The sequence below is a fragment of the Gopherus evgoodei genome, chromosome 6 (assembly GCF_007399415.2).
Source record: "Gopherus evgoodei ecotype Sinaloan lineage chromosome 6, rGopEvg1_v1.p, whole genome shotgun sequence".
NCBI lineage: Eukaryota > Metazoa > Chordata > Testudines > Testudinidae > Gopherus > Gopherus evgoodei.
This window is the reverse complement of record NC_044327.1, coordinates 105,253,083-105,263,061: the sequence shown is the minus strand read 5'-3', so window position 1 is coordinate 105,263,061 and position 9,979 is coordinate 105,253,083.

Here is a 9,979-nt window from a genome sequence, read left to right as displayed (position 1 = left end):
ATCTTAACCCTGATGGGGGGAGAAGGGGCTTCCGATGGGAAGAAGGTCCTGCCACTTAGAGCTTGAAGGCATGTGCCCACCACCAGAATAAGTGTCTGACCCGCAGCATCCCTGCAGCACAGCCAGGGCCTAAGAAAGAGGCCTGGGATGTGTGAGGAACAGACTGTGAACTGTCTTTACAGAGATGCTGTTTGTGATGTCCCCGTGCCACAGAGTGGGATGATGTGTTGTCCTTTAACATTTCCTATTTTTTCCTTATTTTTTAAAAATTGATTGCTGTTAAGTTGTATTTGCTTGGAACTGTATGTAATGATCAGTGGGTCAGGGAAGCATCCAGTGAAGACAGAGCACCCTAGAGTGGGGACACCCTAGCCCCTGCCCTAAGTGAATTCTGGGCCCAACCTTGCTGGGGCTATGAGGACTCTGCCACACAGGAAGTGGAAGTGGAGCCCTCAGGGTTAGGCAGGCCTCTGGGTAACAGAAGTGGAAGCGAGGACACAGATCTTTTTGCTAGCCTATTTAACCAGAGCCATGTATAAGCCAGGAAAGTTCCGCACAACAGTGGGTCCATATCCCTGCTTCCATTTGCATTAGTTGGTTCCTCTCCTTTGAGCACCAGAGCACTGGGAGATAGATTAAGTCAGTCATCTGTACACTAGCCCAGTCATTGCAGAAGAAGGTATAATTTAGTCCTTAATATGCAAGTACTGATGTTCATGGTAGTTACATATCTGAGGTAGAATTGAGCATATTGTTTATTAAAGTGGAGTCTGCCTTTCCTGTATTGTGCTGGCTGACTGCTGAAAGGGCACATACAACCCTTACTAGAGATAATTTATATAGAACTATAAAAGTACACAGCAAAATAGGTGATTTGTGGTGTATAACACATTATCCCTGCCCTGAAGTGCTTTCAGTCTAAAGGCTCAAGTGTGTCTAATAAAAAAGCACCGCAATTCAGGGCAAATTGCAGAATGCAACAGGTCCTGGCTGATGTGAAAAGGGAAATCAAATACCAGGGATATGAGATACAGTCATTTAAAAGTTCTTTGTACTGGTCATATCTTATACACAAAAGTCCAGAAATACCCTTAAGATAAATAAAAATGTTTACTGTAAAATCTGAGAACTAAATGAAAAAAATTAGAACTAGGTGCAATGACAGAAAGCTACATATGACTACCATTCCAAAACTGTGAGCAATACTAAAGCCAAGAAACAAGAACGAATCAAGGGAAGATGGTAATGAAGATGCCTTATCTTCCATTGGTATTGATTTGTAAACATCTGAAAACAACTTAAAGAGATGGAACTATAAATCTAGCTGGATAATAAATAGAATTAGGCTGTTAAATTACCTTGAATATTCATATTGTATGAACGGTCTTCAGTAGTTGCTTGATATCTTTGGTTATTAAAATGTAAATAGCCATTTTTCTGTAAGTGTTGAGGTCATACAGAATAAACTGATGGGGGAGTGACATCATCCTATGGCTCAAGTGTAATGTAGAACCATTTTTCTTCTGATCAGTATCTGAAGAATTTCTGTGGTGCTCATCTATCTCAGTGTTTTCTTCTGAACAGAAACTGTGTCAGAAAAAAATTATCCATAGGTTGATGAGGATACTGTTTGCCTCTTACACTGACGGTGCACACTATGCAGTTGATGCTTATGTTTGCAATCTAGTAAGATTCTTAGCAGCTAATGATGATCACTTAGAAATAACAGACAGGATGGTTCCTTCACCTGCAACTTATGTCAGACCAGGATATTTCAACCAATCCTTTTGGATGTGGACCTTGCTATTGTCATCTATGCATTCATCCCCTCAAGATTAGGTTCCTGCTATATACTCTGTATCTAAAATTTATCTTTAGACTGAAGCTGATGCAGAATTTAGCAGCCCATTTATTAAATGGTATATTACATTATGAATGCATTACATAGGTACTCTCTGATTTGGACTTCCTATCTATTGGTTTCTGGGTAGACTGTAAGGTGTTGGGCTTGACCAACCAAGCCCTGAGTGGTCTGGATAGTACCTGCCTATTTCCCTATGCCACATTGTCGTAGCTAAGATCAGACAAAGGAGCTCAGCTTGGAGTTCCCTAAGTATACAACAAAGGCAGCTGTCTGCAAGCTATTCTGCATGAGACTCCTTCCACTTTGGAACGCATTCCCCTACCCTTGGGTTGAAATAGCACAAATGTGTTGACCTTGATGGCACACTGCAAAACCCAACTCTTATTGCTAGCTTTTTGGAGGAGGGAAAGTTGAGGTGATAAGAAGGAAAACAACATTTCACGCCTATTGCATTTTTGTTGTTGTTAGGCTTGATTGGTTAATGGGTATTTTTGGGAACTCATAACTTTAAGGTTGTTAAGAGCACCAGAGAGTTACCCTTTTAATGTATATAAACTGGAATACATAAAGTAAGGCAACCTGACTCAAAAGCTCAGAAGGGTATTAAACATATTTCCTTGGACTACAGCTCATCACATAGGACAATTACTTGACCTGGTAACAGCTCTATAAAATAAGACCTGCATACATCCAAGCTTGGGATGGTCAGCAGAATTCTGACACCCCACGTGATATTGTTATTAGGCTTTTGCAGTACACTGAGAACTTCTTTAGCGTCTTGTCACTTTGGGTATGACTCTTAAAGAGATTCTGCAATTTAGTTTAGAAATACATAAATATATAAGCTTGGAGTGCTAAACCAGCCCCAGAATGCCCCTGCCAAATTGTGTGGCTTTACTATTATTTAAAAAAAATGTATTTTTCTTTTTCATCACTACGTGAAAGACCTACACAAATTGGAGAAACAGTGAACCTGATTGACAAAAATAAACTTAAACATTAAATTAAGAAATACTTTTAAAAATCATCTCATACACCTCTACCCTGATATAATATGACCTGAAAAAACATGAATTAGGATATAATGCAATAAAGCAGTGCTCTGGGGAAAGGGCGGGGCTGTGAACTCCAGTGGATCATGCCCCTGCCCCACCTCATCCCTCAAGGTCCCTCCCCGCATCATACCCTCTCCTCCCCATTGCTCACTAAATCTCCTCATGAAGCCTGCCTGCAGGTAGGAAGTGGCCCCAACTGAACAGGGGCCAGCACTGGTTAATGACCTGGTGCCTCCCCCTCCCCTTGATAACTGGACTTTTGGTTCAGGTGCCATTTACAGTTGCCAGGTCCCCTTTTTGACCAGACTTTCCAGTCAAAAACTGGGCACATGGCAGCCCTAAATGGCACACAGCCACAGAAGCCAAAAACCATGCTTTCTGGGTAAAAGCTGGATGGGTGGCCACCCTAGATGGAATCCAAATCACTTTACTTATGCAAAACTCCCACTGGCTTCAATGTGAGTATTGTATGAGCAAAATGAGCTAACTTATGTCACATTACATTTCTTAGTCACATAAATATAGCCACATTTTCTATTCCTGAACTTCTCCAGCTAGGTTAGACTTCCTCAAATTTTAAATTGTCATTAATTTTATAAAGGCCTCAGCTGGGCAAAGAAAGTTAAGTCTCCTTAAATTATATATGACTTTGACCTCCAATAACCCTAAAACTGGTGCACTCCCAATAGCCCAAGCATTGGGAGCATTTGCAAGCATAAAAATAAAATCTTTAAAACAAAAAGGGCTGCAGTAATTTTTACCTTCGTTTATTAGCATATGCTTCGTGTTTCAGTAGTCAGGTCTTGCTGTTGCAGAGTTGAGTTTGATTTAATTGCTTTTTCTCTTGTAATTGTATATATCCTTTTGTTGTCCAGCAATGTATAAATTGGAGTGCAGAAGCTGGGTGCTGTAGAAGCAGAAGAGATGTCTCATGGCATTTCTTTTGCAACACATTAACGCCCATAGTTTTGGAGACTAGCTTCATCAAAATCATTTGGAAGCTAGAAGCCATACTGAGAAAGTGCTGAGTGCTCTGACAGGCTGGGTGGAATTTGGAGCGAGAAGCTGCACTGAGAGAGACTTTAGTAGATCTCATTAATGGGAGTAGGAGGAGAGAAAGCAAACTGCTTGGACATCTTGAATTGCCTAAGCTGAAGTGTTTTACAGTAGTCTCAGAAAGGAGAAGCTTATCTAATTGAATAGAAAGATGGAAAGTTTAACCAGAGATCTGAAGCAGAGTCTAAGAAAGGAAACAATATTTTTAGAGCTGGTTGGACTTCATCAAGGATGATAAGTATTAAAGCAAGTGAGGGGCAAGAGCTGTGGTGCACAGAGATCCTGATCCCAGGCCCAATGTGATCAATGGTAGTGTTTCCATTGACTTCAATGGATGCTAGATCAAGCTTTGAATGGTAACCTAATACTTATGTGCTTGGAATTTGTACATAAATTCTGGGATAAGAGGCTTCAAAGAATTACGATGCTAGAGGAGCACATCTGTATTCTCTTTGTTCCTGAAGTTTTTCTAATAAGGGACCCAAGTACCAACTAACAAATCACACAGACAGTCTATATTGAAGCAGCAAAGAGTCCTGTGGCACCTTACAGAGTTGTTCAGATGTTGGACTAAACCAGAAATTGCTACACAGAATAGATTAAAAGAAACCCACATCTCTGTTTGCCCTAATAAATTGCAGATATTATTTATAAACCCTCAGCAAAGGATATGGGCTGTTCCATCATTGGCCTTTGTCTCAGGTACATTTGTGGTCTTAAAAACTTGCTAACAGGTTTTCATCACTGTAGGAGGATGGTCTAGGGCTGCACCATCAAGTTCTAGCAAAGAGAGAGAGACAATAGAAGGAGGAACAAGCCATCAGAGGTGAAACTGATCCTATTGAGCATGTATAAGGATATTTATTCCACAACAGTCCCATTGAATAGGAGGTTTGGGGCTAACCATGACCAGCCAACACATTTTAAACATAACTTACCCTCTCTATACTAGAGGTAATGTCTTTTTAAAAAACAGTGTTCATTAAAATATGTTAGCTAACACATTTTAAACACAACCTATTTTCCTATTCTAGGCAAAGCTTATGTGTATGTGGAAACCCGACATATTATCTCCCTTGGCTGTAGTTGGCCACAAGTCACTGGAACTCCCATTGCTCCCACAAGCTCCCCATTGCAGTGTCTGGGCCCCGCCCTGGAAATAAGGACTGTTAACTGAAGTTCTGTTGCAAGTGACTTGGGGGGGAGCTTTCTTTGGAGTTCTGGAGGAGGGGGTTGGAGTTTCACAAGAGAGGTCAAACAACTGAGCTGACTAGACACTCCATCTAGTGCATCCTGATGAAAATCTTTTCCACAGGTAGTTATTGGTTCTGTCTGGCTAGGTGGGGTGTGCCACTGGTGAAACACCATCAGTACTGGACAGGTCTCTTCTCAGAAGAATTGATCCACTGATGACTTAATTATTCACTCATTAATTCTACACAGTGGAACCATTTGCTTTGCGTGAACCTCTTTATTATGAAAACCTCGTTTAAAAAAATATTAAAAAAAGACAGGCATCACTAGCATTTGCTATCTGAGCACAGGGGGACTTTGCATGAGTATGATATGCACCTGTTCATTCACAGCCTTATCGAAAGCCTGTTGAAGACTTCATTGGGTTTTGGATCAGATTCGAAAGCCTAGATCCTCCACTCAGTAACTAGAATGGTCACGGGGTATCTTCATAGATAGGCTTGGAAGGAGTGGGGCAACAGAAGGACTCCTTCATCAGAGGCTATGGAATGACTGCAGAACAAACTGCTCTACTGCTGCTGCTAGCTTGAGGCTGCACTAGTCAAATGTGCACTATCTGCAAAAGGAGCGGGGTGGCAGGGAAGATCTACTTAACAGCAAATTGTAGGGTCCTGCCACTTCCCTGCGCTTGATGATTTTCTGCTCACTGCTTTAATATAGAACACATAACCCCTGCATGGCACCTCAAACCCATATTCCATTGCTTAGTGAAAACATGTCTGTTCTTCTCCTGGGGAGACTGTCACACCTTCTAAAATTAAAGCCATGCATTACTCTGCATCCTTTCCTCACCGCATACCGTACATGTGTGTTAACATGTTTGAGCAGTGTGACTCTTTTCTTACATTTAATTGAACATAATTAGTAGTGCTAATACTAGCTGGATGAGGTCTGAATTTAGGTATTATAACAAACATCATTCTCCATTGTAACATAAAGGGCCATCTTAGATACACTGATGCAACCGCATTGATTTCAGTCGGTTATTGGCTGTGCAAAGGAACATTAGAGCCTGACATGAAATGTTTAACTCTCCAGCCGTGGCTAGCTTGTGTACCATAGGTAGATGTATAACATGGCTAATTTATTCTAAGGCCTAATTTGGCTAAAATAAATATTTTATAAGATGGGGCCTGTGGTACAACATGAATTTATATTTATATTCAAGATAGAGGTGAAATGTAACTGATATCTTTTATCATTGGCTACACTTTTCTAATCTGAATTTGTCTAGCTTCAGCTTCCAGCTGTTGGATCTTGTTATGTCTTTTGAGGCTATATTAGAGAGACCCATAATATCCAGTAATTTCTCCCCATGAAAGTACTTATATACTGTAATCAACTCACCTCTCAATCTTCTTTTTGATCAGATAAACAGATTGAGCTTTTCATGCATCTTTGTGTAAGACATTTTCTCCAGCCTGAGGGTGAGTTTATTTGTTTGGGTTTTTTTGGATGGTTGGTTGTTTTGAAGCTTTTTTATGAATCCATTCCAACTTTTCCATTTAAAATTACAAAGACCAGGATTGTACATAGTATTCCAGTATCAGTCTGAAAAATATCTTATATGGGAGTAAAATTACTTCTCTGATTCACTCATTACTCTCCTGTTTATACATCCAAGGATGGAATTAGACCTCTTTCGTTCTGGTGTTGCACTGGGATCTGATGCTGAGTTACTTATCCACTCTGATCCCTAAATCCTTTTCAGAGTCCCTCTACTGTGTGCAGCTCTTTTTACTATATAAAAGGGCTTGATTGCTCTTTCTTTTGAGACACCTATTGTCTTTAATGAGGCCTGCAATGTGCTTAGCTCTAAGACTAACCTGCTGGTAGTCATTAACAACTTTCAGTATAATATTTCAATAAGATCAGTTACTATATGCACATTATTCATATATCCATAATACAGTCATGCATGTATGTATAACAGGGACAGACAATGCATTTGATTACTCTGCATGTATGCCTAGACTTCTATTTTATATATTTGGATTTTTAATTATGAGCCTTAAACCACTGAGAACAGATATGATGGTCACCTTGTCATGAATCTGTCTGTGGCAGAGAGCCCCCCTTTACACTACATGGAGAGTGCATACGAGTCCAAGTACTACCCCCTACACACACCAGTGGGTTCTGTAGGGCATCTTTCTAGTGGGTCAGCACTCATGCTCCAGCCAAGGCATCTTCACTGTCTCATCCCCTCTCAGGGTCCTTGGTGTGCCACAAAACCTCCAGTCATCAAAAAGAGGTTAAAAAAGAAAGGTAGAGAAAAATCTGTAATCTGCTTCCTCCAGGATGTGGGCCTGCACCTCTTACTTCAGAGGGGCCCTGTGAGTATCTCTGCCCACCTCACATTTTACTGGGCTCCATTGCCATTCTTAGTCCTTTTCCCCTTCAACTCAGAAGTTCTATACCCTCTATTTGTGAGGTTAGGGGCTCTGCAGGCTGTCAGTTCTCCCTTCAGGCCCAGGGAAGCTAATTCTGTTGCCTTTCCAAGGTTACCCCCATCTGAGTAGAGTTCCCTCCTTGTAACTCCTCCTCAAGACCTGACATGATTTGCAGGTGCCATGGGACAGGGCCACCCCAGCCCAAAAATGCAGGATAGAGCTAATTTTAAGGGACGCTCTGTGATGAACTGAGTGATAGCCATACAGCTTACGAATTCTGATTGATTTTGTGACGTTGTATGATCAAAAACTGCTGGGGCATGATTGCCTAGATGTATGTAGATACACCATTGCTGATAGATCCTGTAGCAGGGACACACCAGACCGATACAATGAGAAACACTTAAGGTTAATGGTGGTACTTAGCCCTCACAAAGGCTATGCTTAAAAAAAAAAAAGCTGTATCCTTAGAAATTCAATTTTAGCTTAATCACTGTGAAGGGAGGAGGAAGGCAGGAACAGAGGAAACTTATCATGAGTAGAACAAAAGAGACCAAGTGACCAGGAGAGGTTTCAATAAAGAGACACAAATAGATGAGCAAGACAGGAAAGAGCGAGGTCAAAGGAGCTGGGTAAGTGGCCATTTTCTTCAGTCCATGCCAGAGATCAACCCCATGTAACAACCTGTGTGAGACAGGCTGGTCCTACCTTCATTCCTGGACAACGATGATTCCTAAAGTCTCCCCAGGGAAAGGTGAGATAGAAAGTGTAATGATTATTGGTTTGTATAATCAATGCTCTCCTGAGATATACAGTGTTACATCTAAATGAGCATAAAGATGTTAGTCTCTGCAAAGTGTCTATGTTGACCACTTTATAACTGCTGCATACCCCTGAGAAAGTTAAATTGTAAACAAGAAGCTTCACACCTTTGGCATGAAGTTCTGGGAGAAGGGAGTGTGTTAGTAACTGGGATATCACAGAGGTCAGTGTTTGTCTGAGGGCCTAGGGCAGGTAGACTGAGGAACTCCATTTCCAAGAAAGGGGTGACGGACTGAGAATCAATGCCCAAGAAATGAACCAGAAAGGTGAAGGGAGGAAGTGGTGGTCTGCCCTCCGGAGGTTCCAGAAGCTTAACACGCTCCAGGGGATCCAGAGCACAGAGGCTTGTCTTCCTCTTGCATCAGTCCATGTGGGTGGTCAGGAGGGTGCATTCACTAGGAGCTACGACACACCCACCACGTTTTATTTGTGTCATAGAATCATATTTGGTACAAAATGCACTTTTTCACAGTGTCTGCTTCTTGCTGAAATAAAGCATTGTACTAGCTTGATACAAAATATTAGGCACCAAATAAGGGACCTCTCCAAAAATAAGGGCTATGTGTTCATAGTCCCTTAAACTTGATGCTCATAGAAAAACTTGCATGGATATAAAAAAAGTGAAAACAGGAGTTGCAGCCAAAATATTTTAGTCCTCTGCGAGTACATGAGTGAACCCAAATAATCTGTTCTCATTGCTCAGGTTGTGTGAAATACAAAAAGAAAACAAATAGAACTTTCATAATTAACTTTATTTCTGCCATTTATGCCATCAGTTTTAGTCATCAAGACAGACATTTAAAACCATTATTTTGAATTTTGGCCATCATTCTATCTATTGTTCTACAACCTTTTCACAGGCTGAAATCCTGGTCCCATTACAGTCAATGGCCAAAGTCCCATTGACTAATGGGATAAGATTTCACCCAATCTACATACATTCACATATGTAGAGGCTGTTACATCCCACTACACTAAACAGGCATACAGGCTGTTAATTCATTGAAAAGACTTGCTATTGGGACTAGAGCTCAGCTGACCATATATTTAGAAGAGCACTGTGGCAGTTGGACTAAAGTAATTATAGCTGCTGTATCAGGCTATATTGTTCATAACTGTTTACCACAGGATACACTAAATAAAGGGAAATGAAAGGGTCTGTGCTCTTGGAATCATGTGTTTTGCCTTTACTAATGTCTCGTTAATAGTTGTTCTATTTTCAACTTAACAGGTTACAGCTAGTTTCACAGTTGAATTGATAATGGAAATTTTGAGCAGTGGTCTGGTTTTTAAAAGCTGTTTGGTGAATACACAAAACACTGGCTGTTTCTAGCAGGACTGGATATAGAGCCTACTGCAGTCAATAGAAATTTCCTTCAGACTTAAGTGGGCTTTGAATTAGGCCAACAGTGAACTCAGAGTTTGTCTATACAAACTGTTAGTACACAACAAGCTGGGATGTAAGTCTACTTAGTAGCCAGCCATGCACTGTGTGAACTCTGCTGTTGTACACTAAGAGATCCTTAGTGTGCTCT